Raw genomic sequence first — 26,676 nt, forward strand, 5'->3', positions numbered from 1 at the left:
TCATTGGTGCCTGTGTATTGCTTCATGTTTGCCACAGGTTGTTGATGCTGAAAGCATTGCCTTCTGGAGAAAATGGAGTGGGGGGGGGGGTCCCTGTGAGTCAAGGTCCTAATTCAAGAAGCCCAAATTCCCTCTGTAGCAGAGCTGTTTTTCTGGTGGAATGGTTGTCATGGTGCACATAGACGTTTTCTGTGCCATAATCATGAGATGACTCCACTGGTGAATCAAATGCTTAAACTATGTGCATCATATTGACCCGCTCGCAACTTTCTTGACGAAACTAGCTGAACAGAAATGCATAACTTCCTCAGCGTCCTTACAAAATTTCTTTTCTATTGGACAACTTCTGTTATGTGAGTGTTGAGAGCACTGCACCACATTTCGTTCGCTGTAATAATATATTTTGAATTTATTTAATTTAGAGCATTTGTACTCTGCAAAAAAGGCTCCCAGAGTGGCTTGCAGTGCGGGGGAAAAATATTTGATCCCCTGCTAAATTTGCCCGTTTGCCCTCTGACGAAGAAATGACCAGTCCATAGTTTTAATGGTAGGTTTATTGTAGCTGCAAGAGACAGAATATCAGGGGTCAGCAAACCTTTTCAGCAGGGGACCAGTCCACTGCCCCTCAGACCTTGTGGGGGGCCGGACTATATGGGGGGGGAATGAATGAATTCCTATGCCCCACAAATAACCCAGAGATGCATTTTAAATAAAAGCACACATTCTGCTCATTTAAAAACACCAGACAGGCCCCACAAATAACCTGGAGATTTTAAAGAAAATGACACATTCTACTCATGTAAAAACACGCTGATTCCTGGACCGTCTGTGGGCCGGATTTAGAAGGCGATTGGGCCAGATCTGGCCCCCAGGCCTTAGTTTGCCTACCCATGCAGAATAACAACAGGAAAACCCCAAAATACATCCTGAGATGTGTGCAAACCTGGTGGTCACCTACAAGAAACGTCTGACCTCTGTAATTGCCACAAAGGGTTTTGCCACCAAGTCATCTTTTGCAAAGGGATCAAATACTTATTTCACTCATTATAATGCACATCAATCTCTGACTTTTGTCTTCTGGGTTTCTGGGGGTTTTCTGTTGTTATTCTGTCTCTCGCAGCTACAATACACCTACCATTAAAATTATAGACTGGTCATTTCTTCATCAGAGGGCAGACGGGCAAATTTAGCGGGGGATCTAATACTTCTTTCCCGCACTGTACATGCAAACAAAACAAGCTTAACAATCTGAAAAACACACACAACATGTAAGAGATTTTCTCAGCCATGTATCTAATATTTATTTACAAAACTCAAAACAAACTTATAAATTACAACACATTGAAATAAATGTCAGTTTAGAAGCCTGGACAAATAAAAATAACTTTGTCTGGTGCAGAAAACATAATAATTTTGGGGAGAGGATCCTATCATAAATGAGGCACTACAATTGAAAAGGGTGTCTGTCGCTTATCTCAGATGGTGGAGATGCCTGGTGGTGTGAGTCTCCAAAGGTCAACTCAGTACATGGACAGGTTGAACCAGGGACAAGCATTACTCCAGGCACCTAGGTCCCAAAATATGCAAGGATTTAAAACAGTTTTGCATTTCATAGAATCATAGAGTTGGAAGAGACCACAAGGGCCATCCACTCCAACCCCCTGCCAAGTAGGAAACATTTGAGCCATAGGTGACCAGAAATTCTATGGAGGTGAGTAAGGGAGCTAGTGGACGAGGGACAAATTGCTCCATCCCGCTTTTGATGCCCTGCTTGGTTTCTTTGCCAGCTGTGAAAGAAGGGAAGCCCTTTTCTACGAGATCAGCATGGAACTACAGAGGGCTGGTGAAGAAGGGATGGATCATTTTGACCATCCAGCTGTCCATTTCATTGAAGGCTTCATTATTATTAATATGTTAAGAAGCTAGAAGCCTGCTTTTCCATGGAGAAATAGGACTTCCCGTCTTCCATGGAAATGCTTCATGCTAGTCTTTATTGCAGGCTAGTAAAAGAGTTTGCTGGCTAGTAATTTTTGTTGGGTTATTTCCAAGACTACTCTGGTTAGCAGTTAGTTTCCAGGCTCAATTTTAATTGCTGTTTTTGACCTTTTTATGCATCTCAGGATCTCACATGATCCAACCCAGACCCTGTGTTTAGTATCTGAGACTCTTTTCTGTGTGCCTCCTGGTTACATGAGAATGGGCCTTTTCAGTTGTGGCTCTTCTAGAATGCTTTCCCAGGGGGCGGGGCGGGGGGAGGGCGTGCTTGGCACCATCACTATCTAGTTCAGATGCCTGGCAAAAAAACTTTCATTGGGTTATTTACAAAACTGAGTTAAGGGAAATCACCAGCACCTTGGAAGCATACTGTAATTAGCAATCTAGTAACTGTAACAAGGAGAAGGGGACGACAGAGGATGAGATGGTTGGACAGTGTTCTCGAAGTGACTAGCATGAGTTTGGCCAAACTGCGGGAGGCAGTGAAAGATAGGCGTGCCTGGTGTGTCCATGGGGTCACGAAGAGTCGGACACGACTGAACGACTGAACAACAACAAAAACTGTATTCCGAAACAACAGCAGTTTCTGAACAGCCTTTAATGGCAGTCCTGCGTGCAGTTAATTGCAGTAGCCAATCTACGGTATTTAGCAGAGTATAACTACCTGTAATACAGTACAGCTAAAATAATTGTGGCCAGACTACAAGAACTAATTTATTGGGTTAATTCTGTTCCATGTGTTTGGCGTTAAAACGATTACTGTATTATGTATTTCTGCGGTACTTTTCTGTGAACGAATTGTATTTAGCTTTGCAGCAGCCTCTTGAGACAAGTTTAGGCTGTAAGAAAATGACACTGATGTTCTGTGGATTGGTTCTGCTCTTGATAGATTCGCAGTAAGGAATGGATTTTGCCTCAAGCCAGATTGCATGGTGACCTTGGAAGTTTCCTCTGCTGTATTCGACTTGACTGCCTCTTGTGAATCACCTTCACCTATTACTGGTAGTTCTCTGTAAGCTGCTACTGCAGTGTAGCGTCACAGAAGGTTCCTTACTACATTGAGAAGCAGTGTGATGTCAAGGCTAGAGTGGTTGGGCTTTGATGTTGAAGCCCAGTTCATGTCTATACTCAGCTGTGAGCCTCCCATCCCAAACAATTGATTGGTGCTATATCTTATTATCTTACTGGGATGACGCACGCTAGCATAGCTGAAATGTGGCAACAATCTCTCAAGCTAACCTACTGGACAGGATTGTTGTAATAAGGTGAGGTATCACTTGGCATCTACCCATGTACACCTCTTTTGAGTTCGTTTGATGGAGGGACAAGATGCAAATATGACTAATCACGTATAGGTTATAGATATGCATAGATAATGTGTGGGTATGATAAAAATGAATAACTTATCAATAGTTTGATGGGTGCATTGTCTACTCTTTGCTGCATCTTGCATGACAAACAAACAGAAGCAGGAGTGGGTGATGACATTGGGGATTTGCTTTGCTCTCTGCAGCAGCTCTTATTGCTTATTGATATAGAGAACAAAGGATTTAAATTTACAGAGGGCCAATACTTGCTCCATATCATAGATACTAGGACAGTCTCATGTGGGGTACCTGGAATTCTTTCCCTAGTCCAACTGCATTCTCGTATAAAGCAGAGCACACATGCATGAATTGTGCTTGCCTGTGTGGGATAAGCACTTCCATCAGATCAGGTATCTAGGATGAATAAACTGTAGTTCTCTACCAGAGCGCAGAAAAAAATAGAAAGCTAGACACCCTGGACATTTGCCTACTGCCTGCATTGTGTGGTTTGATTTGTTTGCACGAGACGTATGGAGATGTTTGTTCCACAGGTTCCTTTTTCAGTGCTAACACATGTTCTCGGCTTGAAGCCTTTGTAATGGGCTGTTTACCTCTACTGCATGGTTGATCTTCTAAATAGCTGGTAGGAGAATAACTTGCAGATGACTTTCAGTCCCTTCCCATTTAACGATTCCACAGTTCTAGCATAGAAATGATGTGGGGCTGATAAAAGTTTTTATGGCTGCTATTACTTCATTTATATGCCCCTTTTCTTAAAGCAGCACACAGTGTTAGTTACACAGGGCCATCTTTTCATTATGTTAATAGTATGGTTTTTGAAGCCCCCCCTGAAGTGTTAGGTAGCTATAACTTGGCCTCATGAAAGAGTCTAGCAGGGTTAGATTGCCTTGCCCTTCGCAGAGAGGAAGGGAGCTCAACTTGCAATGGGAAGTATTCACAAGGCCAAACTCCATCTGCCTGCTGTCTGCAGGGGCTCTGGGAAATTTGCCATGCTGTTTTGTGTGTGTGTGAATCAAAGAGCTGTAGGCATGCTGAATAAATCTAGAGCTAAGTTTTATTTAGAGTACACTATGTGCCTACAAGAGTTCACATATTTTTTATTTTGTAGTAATTTTGTTTCCTATCTTTTGCAGTGTTTTTCAGGAGCTCCAGTTGAGGGCGAGGAACCAGTGGAGGTAGGTCTTATAGAAATCCAAAGTTTCATAATCGATAATTTCTGTTGTGCTGCTTCTGCTTCTCCCATTTTTTTTTTAAAAAAAACACACATTCCCCTGGTTTTGTTTCATTCTTTATCCAAGATCTATGCGACACCAAGTGAGAGTAAAGTTTGTCCAAGTGCGGAGCATGACCACATAGAGAAATGCAAGACAAGTGGCATGCCAAGAGTGGGGGTGAGATATAGTAGCCTGGAGACATAACTGAGGGATGTTGCTTTGGTCTGCAGTTTCTGCACATCACAGATCTGACAAAATTCATATATGGGTTGGGAAGAAGTATAAACGTGAGATGAGCAAGCCTTTATAAAGTGTTTGACCAAGCACTTATGAAAACAAAGTAAACCGTTTATATGCTTGTGGACCCTTTCAAAATAATTCTGATATAAACTAGAAACATTCGGCCAGTGCCACATGTTAGATCAAAGAGCGATGTGAAATTCAGCCCCCTATTTCTCCACCTCTTTGGACTGTAGTCTCAAAATTTTCCAAATTCCTTAGCCTCGCCATTCTCTTCCCGCCAACACTGTCCAAGCCCCTCCTATATATAGGTTGTTCTCTCTTCCTCCTTTTTCTGTGGGCATTGGTCTCCTCCTCCATCTGATCTTCCCTAAAGTTCCTGCTTCTCACCCACTACGTTCTGGAACTTTCCGTCTCAGAAGCTGCACTACTTTCCCTTCCTTGCTTGAAGACACATTCTCATTCTGAGCAGTTAGAATGAGTGAATAGAAACCACCAGCTTACTGAGCAGTGAATGTGGGAAAGTTTGCCCATTTCTTATGTGCAGCAACACATACAACCGTGGCTGGCTTTGTCTTATTCTGTGGTTGCTGTTGCTCTGCCCGTAGTTACGGACTAGTTCTGTTCTGTTGCCATGGAGTGGAAGGCCTGCCCCTCCATGCATTGCTACTGTGTTTTATCACTATTTATTGGGTCTTTGTTTAAGGAAGTAGGTAGGCTATTTGTTCTTACAGTCTTAAAACTTTATTCACACTGGTAATTGTGTTGTTTCAAAGAGGTCAGTAAGATTTTTCCACTCTCTTTGGAGTGGTTCTCTCTCAGGGAAAAAAACCACACAGACTTTTTACAAATTTTCTGTCTGTGAAGCCCATTGTTGTGTAGCTTTTAATCCTGTGGAACTGCCTATTGAGTGTAACATCACACCTTAAAATCAAGATTAATCATTTATGGATTGTACACATTTCACCCCAGTCCCTTGTCATACAACTCACACAGAACTATGACTTCTGAGATATATAGGTGAAACTCGAAAAATTAGAATGTCATGGAAAAGTTCATTTATGTAAGCAATTGTTTTCATTAGCTACTGGAGTTTAATATATGAGATAGACTCATGACATGCAAAGCAAGATATGTCAAGCCTTTGCTTGTTATAATTGTGATGATTATGGCACACAGCTGATGAAAACCCCAAAGTCGAGATTGTGAATTTGGGGTTCTCATCAGCTGGACACCATAATCATCACAACTATAACAGATAAAGGATTGACATATCTCGCTTTGCATGTCATGAGTCTATCTCATATATTAGTTTCACCTTTTAAATTGAATTACTGAAAGAAATGAACCTTGCACGATATTCTAATTTCTCGAGTTTCACCTGTAACTAAAAGAACCCTAAGATCTGACTATTATGGGGTTAGATTTGGAACCTCTCATTATGTACAGGAGTAAGACCTTTCTTTCCTGATCCTTTTTAGCTTTTGCCCAGGATATTCCAGCAATAAACAACCTGCAAATGAGTAGGAGTAGAAGTTTTATTTATATATTAAAAAGCGTTCTTACACAAAACACACAAAACTAAAAGAGATTATTATATAAAGATGAGTCACAGAACTAAACATAAGTATTTCAAAATATATAAACAACACTTGGAAAAAGAATTTTGAAGTCTCAAGGGCAAATTACACACAGTGATAAAGACATAGTTTGGCATTGTATGAATCTTTTTAAAAACTTATATATAGCAGCTGTAGGAGGTGATATGGCTCCCAACATTTACCAAGTATTACGTAGCAGAGAAAGGTTGCTCTTTATTTTGCTTAATAAAGACAACCATGAAATGCCATGATAGAAAAACCTCATTGTTTGGTAAATTGTCTGTCTGTAGTCTTCTCTGACATTGCACATAAACTTAGCAAATGATTTGGGGGACTTGCAGGCTGGAAACTGCTGCTAGCCATGTTTTGGGCTCTCAAATCAATTAATACACACATACATACCTATCTGTTTCATGAGACAGTCTTCTCTTTCAGAGGGCATACTGTATGGCTTCTAATAAGGAATGGCCATCCTCCATGTATTTCCATTTCTATCTTTCACAACAGTTTCTGCCAATCTCATCAGGTTTGTTGTATTTCCCAGGGAGTTCACGTGAGGAGAGGAAGCTGGTATTCTTGCAAGTGGAGATGCCAGCCAGGGAGGAGAGTCAGAACATAAAGCATAGTGGGGTATTTTATGAGTGATGAATAATAAAAGGAATAGTGCTGCAAAAACCTGCTCTTTGGGTGGGAAGCTTTAGTCTTTGCTTTTAGCCAGAGATCTCCCTGCTCACATACAGCTCCTAAACATATTTACAAAATTCTGTTTAAAAAAAAGGTATGTTCCCCATACTTTTCAGTTAGGGTAGACCAAACTGAAAATGTTCTTAGGTTTTAGAATCAAAACCAGAAATTTGCCCTCCCCACAGAATCATGTGCTTATTTGAACCCTGGTCTTCCACTACACCAAACTGGTGTTGTGTATGATTTTGTAGTCAGCTGTACAAGCTATGAGTCTGGTCCAGGAATAAAGCAGGATGAAGACTGTGTTTCGAGAAACAGAGTGTGGGATGCAACTTGCATACATTGTCCCTAGCAATAACAGTGGTAGTGCTGCTGTCAGACACCCAGCTCAGTGGCTTGCCAACCTTTCTACTTTGGTGTAGCTGTTTTTACATCGTTCTTCACCCAGGACGCAGGTGGCACTGTGGGTTAGGGCTTGCTGATCAGAAGGTCGGTGGTTTGAGTCCCTGCGACGGGGTGAGCTCCCATTGTTTGGTCCCTGCTCCTGCCCACCTAGCAGTTCGAAAGCACGTCGAAAGTGCAAGTAGATAAATAGGGAAGGTAAACGGCGTTTCCGTGCGCTGCTCTGGTTCACCAGAAGCAGCTTAGTCATGCTGGCCACATGACCCGGAAGCTGTACGCTGGCTCCCTCAGCCAGTAATGTGAGATGAGTGCTGCAACCCCAGAGTCGGACACGACTGGACCTAATGGTCAGGGGTCCCTTTACCTTTACCTTTACCTTTACCTTTACCACTGAGGAACCCTTCTAAAGCTTTTCTACAACACAGTTTGAAAACCAATAGCTTAGTCCAACAAGCTAGGACCACCCCTTTAACTGCAGCCTTCAACAATGAGACCCATTTCCCCCATTTTTTTTTAAAGCAGCACATGGCTGTTGTTCTGCATCTTCCTCTAGGGCAGGGGTGGGGAACATGTGGCCCTTTAGATGGTGATGGACTTCAACTCCCATTTTGGCCATGCTTGCTGGGGCTAATGGGAGTTGGAGTCCAACAACATCTGGAAGACCACAGGTTCCCCATATTTGCTTTAGGGTAACCAGATAGAATGGAGACCAGGACTCCTATCTCTTTAATATTATGCAGAAGAGGGGGCTTTAAGGCGCCGCTTGTCATGTAGAGATAAGAAAAATTATCAGAACAGCTATACAGCTATTTGTTGTTGTTTAGTCGTTTAGTTGTGTCCGACTCTTCATGACCCCATGGACCAGAGCATGCCAGGCACTCCTGTCTTCCACTGCCTCTCGCAGTTTGGTCAAGCTCATGTTGGTAGCTTCGAGAACACTGTCCAACCATCTCGTCCTCTGTCGTCCCCTTCTCCTTGTGCCCTCCATCTTTCCCAGCATCAGAGTCTTTTCCAGGGAGTCTTCTCTTCTCATGAGGTGGCCAAAGTATTGGAGCCTCAGGTTCAGGATCTGTCCTTCCAGTGAGCACTCAGGGCTGATTTCCTTCAGAATGGATAGGTTTGATCTTCTTGCAGTCCATGGGACTCTCAAGAGTCTCTTCCAGCACCATAATTCAAAAGCATCAGTTCTTCAACGATCAGCCATCTTTATGGTCCAGCTCTCACTTCCATACATCACTACTGGGAAAACCATAGCTTTAACTATATGGACCTTTGTCGGCAAGGTGATGTCTCTGCTTTTTAAGATGCTGTCTAGGTTTGTCATTGCTTTTCTCTCAAGAAGCAGGCGTCTTTTAATTTCGTGACTGCTGTCACCATCTGCAGTGATCATGGAGCCCAAGAAAGTAAAATCTCTCACTGCCTCCATTTCATCCCCTTCTATTTGCCAGGAGGTGATGGGACCAGTGGCCATGATCTTAGTTTTTTTAATGTTGAGCTTCACACCATATTTTGCGCTTTCCTCTTTCACTCTCATTAAAAGGTTCTTTAATTCCTCTTCACTTTCTGCCATCAAGGTTGTGGCATCAGCATATCTGAGGTTGTTGATATTTCTTCCGGCAATACAGGTGCCATTTTCCTTATTTAAATACCCACCCACCCCCAGATCCTAAAGATAACCCAGATTTGAGAGTGCAGCCAAGAATGTAAATTGGGAAAACAGCACAGAATAATTAAATGCCCCACAGCTCCACTGCTCTCACGAAATTCTGACACACACCTCTTGAATGTGGTTGCTTTTCAGTAAAAATGCAAATGTTGGGAGACCAAGTTGCAGATGCCTTGCGCAGTGTAGCTTTGCCCTCAGACTTAAAGTTTGCAAAGTTGTTTTACATTCTTTGTCACTCTCTCATTCATCTTTATTGAATTTGATTGGAACCTACAAGTGGAACTTGCAGCAAAAGATGACTCAGAAACTTCAACCGATCCAAAATGCAACAGCCTTCTTACTGGCTGGCGTTCCATTTAGAACTCGCATAAGCAAGCTCTGTGTTAAAACAAACTGCATTGTTTGCAGTTTCGTTTCTTGGCCCAATTCAAGGTACTTACTTCGATGTTTAAAGCCATTCTCTAACTTTTGGAACCTTTTCAGAGTTTGGGGTTTACTTCGATGTTTAAAGCCATTCTCTAACTTTTGGAACCTTTTCAGAGTTTGGGGTTTTTTTTGGTGGTGTGTGGGTTCCTTTTCCTTTTCTTTTACATTGGCTGTTGGTTATATGTTCTAGGGTGTCTTAGGTTATTGTTAAGGAAAGACACTTGTGTCTTCCTTAGAACAAATATTTTGTGTTTGGTACTTAACTGCTCTATTATTGAAAAAATTAATAGAAATTAGGCCATTCAGTATGACAGGAAAATCTTCTCAAAAGTTGGGGATCGTCTTATATGCCGCTGGGTGGAGAATCTGCGGTCGAGTATATCTCAAACTCTATATTTTAACTGGAAAAGTTGGGGGTCGTCTTATACACCCAGTCTTATATGCTGGAAAATACGGTACTTTCTTCACCTTATAGCTGTCATTGGGTGTTGAAGTCACACATCCCTTACTGTATTTTCTTATTTAAACTGCATTGGTTTCTTACTTAAATTATTCTATCTCATTTTAAATTGTGTCACTGTATTGTTTTAACCTGCCCTGGGACCTTGTGGTGAAAAGCGGGTTAGAAATCCTGTTTACAGATAATATTATTTATTCCATTTGCTATCCTGCCCTTCCTCCAGAAGTCCAGGACAGCAACAGAAAATGATGCAGTGTACTGCTGTTGAGGATTCCTGCCATTTCATTCTCCCTGCTCCCAAACAACCAGTCACCATTTCATGCCCATTGTCAGTTTGGGTTTTATCCCACCTAAAAATATTTTGTATCTCTGCAAACCTTGGTGTTTTTTACCAAACTTGAATGGGATGTGCCTTTTGTGGCTACATAAGCAAATTATACACAGTCTGAACTTTGGAAATGGAAGGAATTATGATGCATAGTGTAGGCAGAGATGGATATGCTTTGCAGTTCTCTAATTGTTTATATCTTGTAGTCTTGCTGCTGTGTATTTCTGGAGAGAGTGGGTGGTACTCAGCTATGCATTACTCAAGAGTAGACCCCTGAAATTTATGCAGATCTGGGGTATGAGTATGTGTGTTGAACTGACATTAGGGTCCCATACCTCACATCTATAACAGCTAGCAATGTTCTCTAACACAAGTACGGTAGTACCTTGGTTTTTGAACAGCTTAGTTCTCCAACATTTTGTCTCCCGAAAATTCTTTCCAGTAGCACCTTAGAGACCAAATAAGTTTGTTCTTGGTATGAGCTTTTGTGTGCATGCACACTTCTTCAGATATTTTTGGAAGTCGAACGGGGCTTCCTGCAGCCAGTCAGAAGTTGCGCTTTGGTTTCCGAATGTTTCAGAACTTGAATGGACTTCTGGAACAGATTCTGTTCAACTTCCAAGGTACGACTGTAATGTTTCTAGATGCTGTGTAGAGCACAGAACTAGCACTATTTTTGCTTAGAAAGCTCCCAGTCTACATTTGATGGGCAGCACAAGGTTTAGGTGGAAAGATTATAAAGTGAGAGATGTATCCACTTGCCTTATACTGAGCCAGAACACTGGACTATCCAGTCCAGTATTTTTTCCTCTGACAGTCAACAACTCCCCAGCGTCTTTGGTAGATTTCCCCCCCCCCTGCCTCTTGTGCCAGAGAGCCTTTAATGATAAAATTGTATGTAAATGACACAAACACAGTCAGAGATGAGTAATCTGCAGCTCTCCAGATGTTGTTGGACACAGTTTATCTCTCTCTCTTGGCCATGAAAGTTGGAGGCCACAAGCTCCTCATCCCTGCTTTTACTGGAGATGGCAGGGATTCTGAACTTTTGTTCTTATGAATGTAAAGCATGTTTTCTGCTACCAGAGGCAGGTTAAGTATACAATGGCTCAGGAGCAGCGTTCAAAACTCCCATTATTCTAGACGCATTTTGCGTCAGGGAATTTCATTAGCGCAACCCGTTTCTGAGATCTGGGTGCAGTATTGCACCGAAGATTTCAGATTAAAACTGCAAAGTGGAAGAAAAGGAGGAACTTTTTCTGCCTCCCCACTTCCAGCTACTCCCTGAAGACTGGAGAAGAGACCCTTTTGATAATATTAGGGAGGTGGGCAGGGGAAGGACTAGACCATGTGAAAAATGAACATAACATTTTAGCTGCAGTTTATTCATTTTCAGCTTTGTATTCATGTTATATAAAAAAGTGTGCCCAGACATTGAGTTGTTGTGCCCATAACCTAGGTTTAAGGTACCATTTAGCTCCTAGCTTTCATGTCTCAGTTTCTAACACTGCTCAGGAAAGTTTTTACCTGAAGGAAGAAACTTACTGGGCCAACATTAGGAAACTGTACTGCTTAAGGCATAGAAGAGTCATATATCATAAGGCATGGAGGTGGTGGGGGGAAAGGAATGTATCATATTAGCCTTCCCCAATCTGGTGCCCTTCAGGTGTTGCTGAACACCCAATCAGCATCAGCCTTATCTAGCATGGCCAGTGATCTGGGATGCTGGGACTGGTGGGAGCAACAGGTAGGATGGAAGGTCACAGGTTCCCCATCCCTGCCATAGATAATTCTGTTTTGCAGGTAGGGGGAGCTACTATTATTTTAAAATTCCCTGTCATTGGAAATATGGTTACTGCTCTTCTGTGAGTGTTAAAATGATGAGGGAATTGTTGTCCTTGCCTGTTCAAACTCCGCGTAGGAAATAGAACAACACAGCCTCCCAGATTATTATATCGCAGTGTGGGGCCTAATTTGACTTGGCTTGAGAAGGCAATAGGCATTTTCTGTTGTAATTGTATGTTCTTTGAAAAAATGTTCTCATTATAAAAAACTATACATGGTAATAATATGTTTGTATTTTAATACTTTCTTTCATTATTTCCTAGCTTGCTTCTGGGTTTAAAATAGCTAAAGAAACTAATTCTAAGTACCTTAGAAACCTGCAGCTGAACACTTGTTTGGTTATTTCCGTTTGATATGTGACCTTCAGCCTTTGTCTTTTCCCTTTTCCACAGCTCCTAGCTTAAAAAGTTTTTTGTCCTTATACTTTTCCCTTTTGCCAACAACTTGGAGCCCCTCTTGTGCTTAGGCTGCACAAGCTATTTCACCCTAGCCCCTCACTCTGCTTAGCTGTTCTTTATCTCAGTCTTCTGTCTCCACACTTTCAAATGTTTTCAATGTCTTTTGCTCAGCCTGCTGCCCTTTTTTTCTTCAGTTGTGTGGCTTCTGGCCTCCTTGTGTCTTCCCAGAATTCTGTCTCCTTCCTTCCTGCTGACAGCACATAGTTCCACCTGTCCTTTGGCCCTTCATTATCTTTTTCCCACACAAGCTAACTTTTCACTTCCATCCACAGCAAGCCTTATTATTTGTCAGCATTCTGTTTCCGACACTCACTGAACCGTTAGAAGAATGCTTGTGAACATCTCATGACAGTGCAGAACCATTGGCCAGGGGAAGAAATCCTGTAGGTGACAGGACAGGAGACAGACAAAGGACCATTTTTTGCCTATTTATAGTTACCAATCTATCTGTAACAAGCTCAAGATTTGAGGACTGATAGGTGGAGAGGGAAACTAGGGTATAAGAGCTCAAATGAGGCAGATAATGGATCTCATTGTCAAGGTTATAAATGCAAACAATAACCTGAGGTGACCAAGGGAAGGGTATGTCTAGGGGGGGAATGACTCTAGGATGCTGGCTAGATGGGTATTTAGAGGCATGGGTATTTAGAGAGACAGGGACTTGGAGGAAGGCTGACTAGCTGGAGCGGAGATGGGGCGCCTGTGTACAACCCGCGCCAGTCCTAGCCATCATGCCCAGTGGTCAGCGATGAAGGAAGTTGTAGTCCAACAATGTATTGTAACCCACAGGTCCCCTCCCCTAACCTTGAGGGTGGAAATGACTTACTGCAACTGATTTATGAGCTGTACTAATGTGCAAGACATTTTAGAAGGGAAGCATTACTAAACATATAAAGGGCTTGAAGACAGAAAAGGCTTCGTTTCGTTGGTGCAGGGGGCTGGATTCAGGATAAAACAGTAAGAATAAATCTTTCTGCAAACCTTGGTAGATTTCTGCTGAAACAGACACTTTAAAAATTGTTGTTGAAATCTTTTTCTTTCCCCTCCTCCTTTCTGAATACACAATGTATTCAGCTATGTTTTTCATGCAATAATGTCTTCCTTCAGTTTTTGACCAATATTTAACTAGTCAAATTTTCTGTGCCTGCTTATTGTAATGAATTTGGACCTTGACAGCACTTAGCCCAATCCCTTTACTTTGCTAGAGAGGGTGTGGATATGAGGCTTTAAAATGTACCTACTTGAGATCAGTTTTGTTTCTCATTTTAACGAGGAGGAGCCTGTTCATAAAGTATGGAGAAACAGTGGCTTTGTTTATGTTTTTGGACTCTTAACTCCTTTCAGCCAGCTTCAGCCAACATAGTCAATGGTCAAGGGTGTTGGAAGTTGTAGTTTAGCAACATCTGGAGGGCCCCAGGTTCCCCAGGACTTCTCTAGTTTGTGACCTCATTTGTATGGGGTTTTTTCCCTGTATAGAGGTAGTCTCAGTGGTGTGCCCCTGATTTATTGTTTTCCTTAATAGTCTACTATCTTAATTCAGGGATGGGGGACCTGTGGCCTTCCAGATGTTGGACCTACAACTTCCACCAACTCCCAAACCATTGTCTATGCTGGCTGGAGCTGATGGTAGTGATTCCAGCAACATATGGAGGGCCACAGATACTCCTTTCTTATGCACAGTGAAATCCTATGCGTGTCTACTTGGATGTAAGCTCCGTTGAACTCACTGGAGCTTTACTGCCAGGAAAATGATATTTGGTTTCAACTTTAATTGCCATTTGCAAATGGTATGATGTGAAGGAAATGTATTAGAAGTGTGGGAATCGCACTGGTGTGTGTGTGTGTGGGTGTATGTATAGTGTGTGGGTGTCAGTGAATTAAATTTCAGTTGTTTGTGGTTTTAAGAGCATGGGGCAGAAAAGCTCAGAAATCCAGACACATGAGAAGTTGTTCCATTCCTGCTTGGTATTGTTTTTGTTAGAAGAATCTACTCTGGCTAATACTTGAAGCTTCAAAAACACATTGCTCAGCTACCAGTGTGAACAGTAAGCAAAGTGATAGGGCAATATGGAAAGAAGGCAGAGTACAGGAATGTTGGTTTGTGCCTCTGGCCTGCCACTTGCCAGATCTTAGTCTTGTCTACACAGATGGATTTCTGTGTATTTTCTACAACGTTGCTCCTCAGAAAGACTCTCCACTAACCACTCTGTGGCTTTTACATGATTTGCCCTTGCTAATCTTTCTATCCAGGTACAGGCATTCCCCTGTTTACGCGCAGGGGTTACGCCCAGAGGCACCACTCGTGTCGGTGAAATCGTGTGTAATTTAGAACCCATTGAAAATGCCTGCAAACACCCCATCCTGCCCTTTTAGTGACGTTTCATTGATGACTTTATGACAGTTCTGGATCACTCCTGGGATCAGAGCGGTGCATGTATACACGATTGTACATAAATGGGGGGCGGGGGCGGCTGCCTGTATGATTTTCCTGCATCTGATCAAATTAACCCTTGCTCCAGGAATACTCAGCAAGAAACTTTGTTGCCTTAGCTGGAGTAGGAAATGGTTCTCCCAGCCAAGGAATATAGCAGCAAAGGACAGCTGAGTTATTTTGGCACCTGAGGCAGCAGATCCCACAAGTGCCTCTTCCACCTCATTGGCAGTAAAAATGCAACAGGAGTGGGGAACCTGTGGATCTTCAGATGTGGTTGGACTCCAACTCTCATCATTCCCAGCCAGCAAGACCAGTTGTCAAGGGTGATTGGGAGTTGGGAGTCCAGCAACGTTTGGAGGGCCAAAGGTGTTTCACTCCTGAGACATGGCAATTAAAGATTCCTGGGTTGCAGGAGGTTGGGCTGGATAATCCTCTTGGTCTCTTCCAACTTTACAGTGCTATGATTCTATGAGTCTAATAATTTGATGCCCATTTTTGACACACCGAATCAGCTGCCTAAGGTGGTCATATGACTCTGCCCAATAGTAGGAAGCTTCCAGTATGTACACTATTTTGTGTGCACAGAACTCAAGTTTTGCCCAAAGCAGTTCTCCAGGCAGAGGTAAATTGCATTTGTTGTAAATGAGCAATGAAGAATTTGTGTATGCCAGGGATTTCCCATGTGTGTGTCTCTGTGTAATAACAAAACTTGAACTGTTTTTATCAGGAAATTTTTCACTTCCATGTCCGGGGCTTGACTGTCATCGTCATAGCGTGGGTGGGAGGGTATTTCTCGTAACTGAGTTCTGCTCAGTACAGAAATATTCATTTGACTCTGTGGCTTCCGAGCTGGGCAGTAATTCCTTGTGATTTTTAGTTGCCTCCAGAGATGGCCTGAGTAATGTATTGTGTTGAAACCAAATGCAGGAAAATGAAATTAATGAGAAAACCAGACACTTTCAGCCTTTGCTCCAGAAGTTTCCATTAAGACAACATTCTTGAGTGGGAATATGCAGGAATGAATGGTTTTCCTCTTTTCCAATGTTGTTTAATCAGTATTAATGTTGTTTTACAGAAAGCGATTTTTCAAATTGTTTCCTTGAAAATTAACAATACTGACATTTAGTTTATGCTTCTTTAACTTTTCTAAAAACCCCCATACTTTCCCCCAATCCATTTATAGCCCTTGGGAGGGAAATAAAATGTGTGCAGGTGTGTTTGAGGGTGTCTAAGGGAGTGCTGCTTAGCAAGAGAGAGTAAGTATTGTGGTGTGCTTTCACGAAAAGCTTGGTTACTTGTGCCAGGGCAGCCATGAACATCTGCTAGTTGATAGAAGGTGCGTTGCCTTTAACTGTGCTTCCCTGCTGTGCTTGGGGTGGCTCTTTGTGAGCACCACTTCCTGGATGATATGGCTGGGCTCAAGCTTCTGATAAAACAGGATTCACCCATCTGAGTGGCCTAGACAGTGGAACAGCAAGTGCCCCCTGTTTGTTTGCAAAGCCCCAAAGGAGCTATTTAATTTGCTACCTTGGCTGTGCATATTCCCCAGTTGTATGTACAGCCTACTCTTTGACGTTTGTGTCTTTGGCAAAGTAGGTCGGTTTCCCAACTCAGTGATAACAGTTTCCCACTCTGCAATGTTGTAATCTTGCTGTAACATGGTCACGGATTGGTCTTGCCTCATACAATTGTCGGTAAGTTTGGCAGACACTCTTTTTCTCCTCTCCCTCTCTCTGTGTGTCTCTTTCTCTCTCTCTCAACATTCTCAGATTCATGCTTGTTAGTAGCAAAGTTGCTTTAGGTGATCTCTTGTGACGTCTTGGATGGTAGAGAGCATTTGCTCCTTTTTTGAAAACTGTACGTTGCTTTCATGTTTAGCACCCTATTGCTGATTTGGAGAGCTGGGTGTTTTTCATGCTTGCCCAGTGCTATCTGTTGAATGGCATACGGAAAGCCAATGAAATGTTTGCCTATTTTTGTATCTTACACAAACAAGCAGTATGCTCCAAACCCAATTCAGAATAGCTGTGCTGTTTTTGAAAATTAAATAAAGCTGTGACCTTCCCTGACTGCCAAGCTTGCGTGTTTGGTGACGTCTCAGGCTGCAGGCTCCGGCTGCGCTCATTATGTTCTCCTTTTGCGTCTCTTCATCATCAGCAGTCCTTTTGTGCTCATGAGAACGGTGAGGGGTGCTTTCAGATGGCAGCAAAGGTCACCATTTGTTTTGGGGCGTGCAGATTTTGACAGCCCTGTCTTCGCGGCTCTCCTTTCCTTTTTGCACAAGAAGCCAAGAGGGCTTGAAAGAGGACAACACAAGGGTGTTTTTGATTACTTTAACTGCTGTTTCCTCCCCTTCAGAACCCTACCTATGTTAACTCTTTTCTCCCCCCCCCCCCAGCACTGAAAGTGCATTTGTTGCAAACTGAATTTTGCTGTGGGTGGAACAGGTTGCCAAAGGAGTCCCATTTACCGAGCAGTTGTGCTACATGACTGCGAGGATAGGAAAAGTGTCCCTGGGGAAAGCCAAATACCGGTACCTTTCTGCACACCCACTCACCAGGACACTCCCACACTCAAAGCAGGATGCCGCCCTGCAGACTACACAAGCCACATACTGATTGTGCAACGATTCCTGTCAGATGGGGGGTGGGGTGGGCAGCAATGTGGGCTGAAACAGTCATGTTGCCTTGCTGGGATCCAGAGGACAGAGAAAAAACTTGCGAGCTCCTCCCTCCCTCCCTGCTGGGTTAAAAAAGGCTGAATCACACACCGATCTAGTGATTTCTTTTCTGTATGCAAGAAAAGAACGTTAACCATCTTACTATTATTGCAGATATGCATGTACACATGTTATGTGCCCCAACTGCTTTTATTATCAACATTTAATGTCCACAAATCCTCCCCCCCCCCATGACAACATCACTGGGGAAGGTTGTTTCCTTTTTTGTGACTTTGCTCTGTGCAAATTAGCAGCAGTCTTGACGTTTGCTTAGTTAGCGAAATGTTTGCTAAAGAAGGAGCCACATGGATGACCATTTCTTCCTTCCATTGCTCCATGCCTCCAACTCTCCACCTTTGGGCTTCACTTTTCACTTCTGTTTATTGGATTTCTGACTGATGCACCCATTGATACGGGAGCTCCTGCAGTGTGGGCCCCTCCCCTCACCACCAAGGGTAACATGAGAGACCTTCACCTCTGTGAATGGAGCCTACAGTGCAGCTTCTCACCATGCCAACATCCTAGAAACTGAGTCAAGGCTGAAGTGGTTAGGAGTTACTATAAGCCTTTCCCACATGGCCTGGGAGTTTTCGCAGTATGCTTTTGGCATATGAAGGAACAACACTTCCATACTGCGAGGAAGCAGGCTTTAGCGGCTCCCACAGAGAGGTGAGGAAGGACCACAAATTATGGATATTCGAAATGTTCCCTGAAAGCCACAAACTGTCAGGGAGAAGGCCCCAATGGACCCTTGGTCTAATATTGCAGAGGCTTGGTCTAGGAACTATTTTTTTGGTGGTTACCTGCCTATATGGCAAGCAGGTTTTCTTTGATCAGGTTGTGCTTGTGGGCCTTCCCAGAGGCATCCGGTGAGCCACTGTTAGGAAATGGCTGAGCATCTTGTTTGCCTAGTAGTCATAAAATAATTTTTTTTAAAAATTCCCACATGCATTTGTCATATAAAACAAATATTTGAAGACCTTCTTAAGATCTGCAGTGGACTAGCTTAGTGGACGTCAGCTGGCAATGTATTCCAGAGTCATGGGGCTACCATGGGAAAAGATTCTGCTGCAGGTCTGGAAAATAACGTTTTTGTTCCCTGCGTGTTGCTTTTCATTTTATTTTAGGAGCTGGTGCCCCTGCACATTCTGGATAGGTTTTACACATTTCTAAACACTGACATCAGACGTCAAGGAAGCAAGGTGCCTGGGATTTTCCCAGCTCTCTTGCACTGTTTCCCAGACCTCCTACGCAAAAGCCAGGTAGCTTTGAAATTGCACTAGCACTAGCCCATTAGTGTGACCTTACGGGGTTTAAATTGTCTGCATCAAGTGTTGCTGGTTTTTTAAAAGAGTGTTCAACTTGCACTTGCTCTGTTTTTTTTTTAAAGAGTTGCATGATACAGAAAACATTTGTCATTTGCTGAGAGAAGGCCTTCCAAGTTTGTTTGAACCTGGAATGCTCCTCCCGCCTTGCACTTACTAAATATTCGGAAACGCTGGGATCTTTGCCTTCTGTCAGTATTTGCAAAATGACACATTTTTTAAGTGTATGTGTGCAGACAGATGCTGCTTTATCCAGAGTGATTTGTTCTTATGTTAGAGATTAAGGGCAGGTTTAACCTGGAATCTCCCAGTCGGATTAAGGTTTCGTTAGCCTCTCATCACGGGAGATAGCAAAAATACCTTTCCCCTTCTGAGGCTTGAGCCCTGGAGTTTAGTAAAGCAGCTGCTCTAGCTGGCAGCATTTGGAATTGTAAACATCTCTTTTTGATGCTGTTTGGCCCAAGAGCATTTGCAGAAGTGACACTGTTTTCAGATGTGAGGGGATAGCTCATAACATTGTCTTTGAAGGCCAGTAATTTCCTAGGGTTGGAAGGGAGTATATGGGCCATCAAGCCCAGTAACTTGACACAAGGAGGAATCCCACCTAAAACAAATCTCAATGCACAATTTTTCCTCTTTTGTTTATGGGTGTAAGGGGCAGACAGGTGGTTTTTCCTTGAGTTTCAGTTTCAATTGAGTAGGTATGTAGTTTCCCCCCAAGGCACTGAAAATGCTGTCTTTTATTTATAATTTGCAGCTTTCCCCTTCTGCTAGCACTTCAGGTACAATTATTAGCCCTGTCTGGAATGTGATGGTCTGGGTGCATTGGGCATCTGTTGGTGTATCCTACCCAGGTCCATGGCATTTTGTGCCAGTTTTAGGATTTTCGTTGTTTCCCCCCCGGTCACTTGGCAACACATTGCTGCTTTGCTATACCTCTCAAGGATGGTAAAACTCAAAACAGCCGCTAATAAACTTAAACATTGCAAACAGCACAATACTTCTGCTTTCTACCCCCAATATGGAGAAAAGGGCTGGTAGATCAGTGGTTAGAGCCACCTGTTTTGGATGAAGAAGGTTGCAAAGTGGCTTCCTGGCATCTCCATTTTAAATGTACAGGTAGCAAGTGATGGGAGAAATCTCTGCCAGAGAGCCACTGTCAAAGTAGACAATTCTGGGCTAGATGGATCAGTCTGAAATTCACCTTCATATGTTCATAAGGCCCCTTTGTTTTATGAGCCTTTTGCTTTTAAGTTTTATTTTCAGAAAGTTCTGAAAACTCTGTGCTCCCTGTTCCCCCCGCCGGCCCAGTTTCTTCAGGTATATACTGTTTCCTTGAGACATGTAGATTGACTTGTTTGCATGAATCATGCAGAAGTATTGCACTGCAGACATCTATTGGATCTTTCAGGGCAAGCAATAATGACTGAGGAACAGTTCTGGGGGAAAAAATTGTGAGCCACTTGAGAATAGCTGGTAGTGCTTTTGGATCATTTAATAAAACATTTCTTCCTCTGCATATGAAGCAGACCTGTAATTCATGGTTTTAATAGCCATATGAATGTGCTTCTGAGTTACTGGTACATGTGCAGAAAAATAAAATAATGTTTTCTTCTGCACCAGCATCAGTGTCAAGGAAAATGTTGACTCCTAGACCATGGCCTTGTTAGCCTGTTTGATAATTTGACCCTGGTTAAAACAGCCTCAGTCAGCACCATCAGGGACAGTGGGGGGGGGGGAATCAGTCAGGTACAAATATTTCCAGCTGTTCCTTAACCATTCTGTTGACTGCCTGAGTGGAGCTTTCAAACCGCAGTTTGAGATTCCCTTGTCTAGATTAAGGTGGTTGTTGTTTTTTAACCGAAATACATTTTGTTTGTTCAAAGTAAGTTGCCTTGAGAGAGCTTTGCCCTAAAAGGCCTCCTAAAATAAATAGAAACAAAAAAACTTATAGGATCTCTGTCCTCTCTAGGGCTGGGTGATACCTGATTTTCAACATCACAATATATCATGAGCTAAATACCATGATATCTTGATATATCGCAATATATATCTGCTCTGGCAGAGAACCTTGCCGGGCCTCCCTGCGGTGGTGGAGGGGCTTAAAATTTAAAGAAGTAGTAGATTTAATAAAAATATTAAATAAACTTCCATATAATATTGTTAATATATTTTCAACTAATTTAAGGGTAGTTTAAGTGATTTACTAGTCAAGTTGCATCTGCTTCCCCACTCAGAGATCTAAGTGGAATTTGTACACGCATAAGCCCCACTGAGTTCAACTAAACTTAACTTCTACTTTCCTGGGAGTAAGCCTCATTGAATTCAGTAGTACTTGCTTATGAGTAGACACACATTTGCTTGCACTGCTTACCGAAAAACACCCTCCCCATCATTTTTACATAGTACCTTGGGTTAAACCACAGAGCCTAGGACGTGCTGATCAGAAGGTTGGCGGTTCGAATCCCCGCGATGGGGTGAGCTCCCGTTGCTCGGTCCCTGCTCCTGCCCACCTAGCAGTTCGAAAGCACGTCAAAGTGCAAATAGATAAATAGTTACCGCTCCGGCGGGAAGGTAAACAGTGTTTCTGTGCGCTGCTCTGGTTCGCCAGAAGCGGCTTAGTCATGCTGGCCACATGACCCGGAAGCTTTATGCTGGCTCCCTCAGCCAGAAACGCGAGATGAGCATCGCAACCCCAGAGTTGGACATGACTGGACCTAATGGTCAGGGGTCCCTTTACCTTTACCTAACCTCCCATTGTTCAGCATTAGGCAGCCAGCTAAATCTTCTCCCCTCCACCCCCCCAAACCCTCATCCCACCAATCTCTCCCTTTTTATCAAAGAGGGAGGGAGGGCAAGCAAGCAAAAAGAGAGCAAACAAAGCTGGAAACACTGGTGCCTGCAAAATATCTGCAAAGTATTCATTCAGCTGTGCTACCCCCCTGGGAAGCTGTTAAATATTCACCTTTTGTTCACATGTATACAGTCCTACCTCCACTTACATATCCCTCCGGTTATGCGTAAGCTGCAAACCCGGAAGTATATTTCCGGGTTTTTGCCACGTGCACATGCGCAGAAGCGCTCTACCGCTGTGCGTGTGTGCACCGAAGCGGTTCCTCTGGTTGTGGAAACCTCAGGATCTGACCAGCGCTCTGGAGCAGATCCTGTCCTCAACTGGAGGTACCACTGTAATACTTTGTTGAAACTGCTTATCACAATATTTCAATGCCAGTTTATTACACGGCCCTAGTCTTCTAGGAGAGCATCTGGAAAACACATCCCTTGGCCATTCACTAGGCATGGTTCAAAACATGCACTTGCCATTCAGCTTCCCAGAAGGTTGTTGAATATGTGTATATGAGAAACATGTGGATTGTGAATACCCTGAAGCAAAGGTCCAAATGTAATGGCTACTTCTCCATATACTCATTTTGAGAACATTTGTAACGGGTGGAAAACAGAGATCTGAGAAATTAGCGTTGCTATGAACTCCCCTGCTCTTCTGAAGGCAGGCCTTATCTAATACCCTGATATATCTCTTCAGTTGATTGTTGGTGTCTAGTGGCTCTTATTTCACAATCTTTCATGTTGCTAGTTGCTCTTGTTTAGAGGGCATCTATCACTCCATTGTAAAGCTTAAAGATTGACAGGGTGTGGATTCTACAATCTATCATTCTCCAAGCTTCTCTCTCCTGTTCTGTCTTGCATTTTATTTATTGCTGTGGATTGGAAGAAAGAGTTTTTGAACTTGCATAGTTGCACAGGGGGAGAAAAGCTATAAGTAAAACTCATGTAAACCTGATGAAGATTTTTGGTTCCTTCTGTTAAAAAATACCTGAGAAGGTATGGCTCTGTACAATCTTTCAGCAGGCTATTCCAGTAAGAAGTTTTCCTTGCTGTTAAGAATTAGAATTCAGAATTTATCTTTGTTGCTTATTGTCAGCATACTGTTGCTGGAGAGCCTAGGCTGTTCCTGAGGCCTTCTCTTCCTCGGCCTCATAAATGAAAAAAAATAAAATATACTGTATGTTTCCTTTGGAACCTTCTCTCCCCCTGAAATGTGTCGCTTTCTTTCAAGTTCTTTCTGTCTGGTCCAAGCTTGTGGTAGGCTGCACTCTGATAGAGCTTGGTGCCCTCTTTATTTAGCAGGAGCTATTATGGGCTACGTATTGGCTACTAATCCTCCAGGTTATGACTGTCTTAAGTCCTCTTAATTTTTGAAGGATGGTGCAGCGCGCAGATAACAACTGGGTCAGGACAGCTGGAGAGAGATTTTCATAGTCTGGGGCTGTGCTGTGGGAAGGAGCAAATCTCTGCCAAAAATTAAATATGAATATATTTGTAGTCTGTGTTGTGTACAGATGTACAAGCGTTGTGGCTTAGTGCTTTTCCACAACGTTCTTATGATGAAGGGCTTAAGGGCTTGGTGTATGTTAGTTGTTTTGTTATTAAGACTAAAAGGTGGGGATATAATTGGTTTATTGACATGAATGAAGAGAGCCATTCTTTTTCCCGCTGTCTCGTAATACTGGAGCAACTAATGAAGTTGATTGTCAGAAAGTTGAGGACTGGCAAAAGGGAATAATTCACCCTTCACGCAAAACTCTGGCAAACTTATTGAAATTGTTCACTTCTGGAGGGTAATGGACTCTAGAGGATACTTGAGGCTCCTTAGGAGTTTCCACTTGGTATGGCTGGCTCTCTTATTTGAACCCTACTTAAAGGGGTATCCAGTATGATGCCCTTCAGATGTTGTTGGCTCCAACTCCCATTATTCCTGACTACTTGCCATGTTGACTAATGGAAGTTGCAGTCTAGAACATATGGAGGGCACTACACAGGCTATCCCTGCCCTAGCCAAACGGTTGGATGAAGAGGTGGCCTGGGCATTTGATGCAATAGAACCTAAACTTTCTTGCAGGGTCCAATTGGCACCTTGTTTTACCAGAGAGCTAGGGACGATGAAACAGGAAGGTTGATAGCATGAGGCATTAAACTTAACGTGAATACAGTTGAACATAGCTAAGAGAGTATGATTTTGCCTACTGTATTGTGAACTACCCTGAGATCTGTGGATAAAACAAACAAACAAACAAACTCTGGGGAAATGATGGCAGTGTACAACAATACTTTGCCACCATTGCATTCTTAGTGTGTTACCCACAGGAGTCTTTCTAAGACATTTGGGGCATACTTGGTCTTAGCCCACAGCTCTCACAAGCATGCTATTTTTTGCAAGACACTTCACTTGAAAAATTGCTTGAATCCAATTGAAAACTGCAAATGCAATACTGTATATCGTGCAGTAAAGTTAATAAACACATCAAGGGCATACAGTAATCTGATCCTGCTTGAAAGGGAATGAATGATATTGGCCTGAGGATATGGGCCACATGGAGGGGGTGTCTATTCAACCCATCATGGCTGATGATGCCAGAGAGGGTATGATTAATGCCTCCCTTGAACAAGGCTGCTCCTGAAAAAATTCTTCTGCATTTCAGGAGTGTAATAAGCTGGTCACATATACTCCCTTTTGGGGCAAGGGTGGTAGCAGGCAACTCCAGGAATTATTGATTGACTGATTTTCTGGACACATGCCAGTATGGCTTCAGGTTTCAGGCTTGGTTTTGGCCTTTGTTACCTTGCTGGATGCTGGGAGAAGGAGTGCAGCCCTGATAATTCCCCTGCACCTCTCAATTGCTTTTGATGCCATTGACCCACAGTGCCCTTCTCGGTAGATTCTCAAAGAGTTGGTGGCATGGAGTTTTGATGATCCCTCCCCTATTCGGTTGGAGTAATTGCTTATTATTGGTTCTTTCGTAGCCACATTGGTTGTGCCGGGCCTTGTGGCATTTATGTTGTGTGGTCCCACAGAGTTCCATCTTCTTCTCCCATGCCCTGTAACATCTGCATGAAACCGTTGAATGCAGTGGGGTGAGGTGACATCGATATTCACAATACACGCAACTCTGCATTTCTCATTTGTATCTGAATCAAGAGGTAGTGGAAGTGCTGAACCTGGAGCCTGGAATTTGTAGTGGGCTGGATCAGGGCTAATAAACTGAAGCTCAGTCCTGAGAAGATGGGTGGGTTATGGACAGAGGTGCTTCATTTGTTTAAGGAAATGGTGTTCAGGCATTTCTGGGCAGGACCGCACTCCCCTGGAAGACTATGGTTTCTAGTTTGGGGGACACTTCCGCATCCAGCTTTGTCACCAGAAGTCCAGCTGGTGGGTCTTTCATCAACTGAGACTGCTGGGCCAGCTGCATTCTGTCTTGGACACGAGATCCTCTTGAACACTGTAATGCATTCATTATACCTGAGGCTACCATTTTGGGAACCTGCTGGAAACTTCAGTTAGTATAAAATACAGGTGCTAAGTTGCTGGCTGAGCTTTGGGAGCACATTATTCTAGTGCTTATAAAACTCTACCAGCTTCCAGTTTGTGCTGATAGTTGTTTGCCACATCCAGTAGGGAGCCTTCTCTACATCAGGCCTGGGTACATCTTTAATTGAAGATGTTTATACTGACAGGGGAGCACACATAGAGATTAGGGTCCCCCATGGGTTTCTACCAAAGCAGCTTGCTGCTGTTTTTCCTGGCAAAATTACTATAAGCAAAGTTACTTATATTCAGAGTACTTGTCAAGTTGTTACTACCTTATTAACCCCTGGCTGTTTCCTGCTGTCCCGTCCGTCCCCCCCCATCAAGTTATGACCTAGTAAGTTGTAGAAATCCACTATGGGCTGCATAAAATGCTATTCTCCAGTCTGTAGCTGCGCTTCATAGCCTACATACAGATGGACAGATTGTGCCTTCAGCAAATTCATGCACATTTGCAAACAGTTATTTTGCTTCTGCAAATCATATAGAAAAGTAAGGGGCTGCAGGGCACTGAAGCTCCACTTCATGAATGCTCAATATCCTGTTCTGCATCCCTGTTCTGGCTCTCAGATTTCACTAGGCATTGGGGCTTTACACAGGCATTTGAAGCCTGTTCTGACAGTCATAAGGGTCAGAAACACACACACACACACACACAGAGAGAGAGAGAGAGAGAGAGAGAGAGAGAGAGCGCTCAGGTTCCCAGGGTGCTGAATTCTGCACCCGTTACCCAATTCTGTGTTTTTGTTCAGTTTGTGTGGAATTGCAGAATATTCATAAAATGGACTACCAGTTTGCTTATGAAGAAAAGGAAGAATGCCATGTACTGGGAGCTTACCTGTCCAATCTCTTCTTATTCTTTTTTGGCGATCACTTGTAGCTGAGTAAGATTTTCTTCCGTGAACACGTTCTTAACGGTGTGTCTGTGGAAGCCAATTCTGGATCCATACGCCCTTTCACAGTGGGAACATAGGTTTCTGGGCAAGAGTTGATCACTGTGAAGATTCGCCAAACGTGCCTTCCTCTTAGCTCGTTTCTCCCTTTCATCCTGAGTTCATGCTTCTTCAAAGTCCAAGACACCTTTGGTAAAGGCTGTTCTCCAATTGGTGCGCTCGCAGGCCAGTGTTTCCCAATTTTCTGTGCTTATACTTCATTTTTTAAAGATT

The 26,676-nt window shown here is 43.1% G+C and overlaps 1 protein-coding gene across 2 annotated transcripts in view; it reads left to right on the forward strand.

The window, feature by feature from the left end:
• The window catches only part of LOC117059475 (signal transducer and activator of transcription 5B), a 57,492-nt gene that overhangs the window by 1,535 nt on the left and 29,281 nt on the right, over window positions 1-26,676 (forward strand). The window contains exon 1 of one of the 2 annotated variants that reach the window (XM_033171247.1): window positions 4,442-4,498. The exons of the other annotated variant lie outside the window; for it this stretch is intronic. The gene's annotated coding sequence lies outside the window, so the exon portion shown is untranslated. Of the gene's footprint in view, window positions 1-4,441; window positions 4,499-26,676 lie in introns of those variants that run through there. 2 annotated transcript variants of the gene reach the window in all.

The sequence above is a fragment of the Lacerta agilis genome, chromosome 14 (genome assembly GCF_009819535.1).
Source record: "Lacerta agilis isolate rLacAgi1 chromosome 14, rLacAgi1.pri, whole genome shotgun sequence".
NCBI classification, from domain to species: Eukaryota; Metazoa; Chordata; class Lepidosauria; order Squamata; family Lacertidae; genus Lacerta; species Lacerta agilis.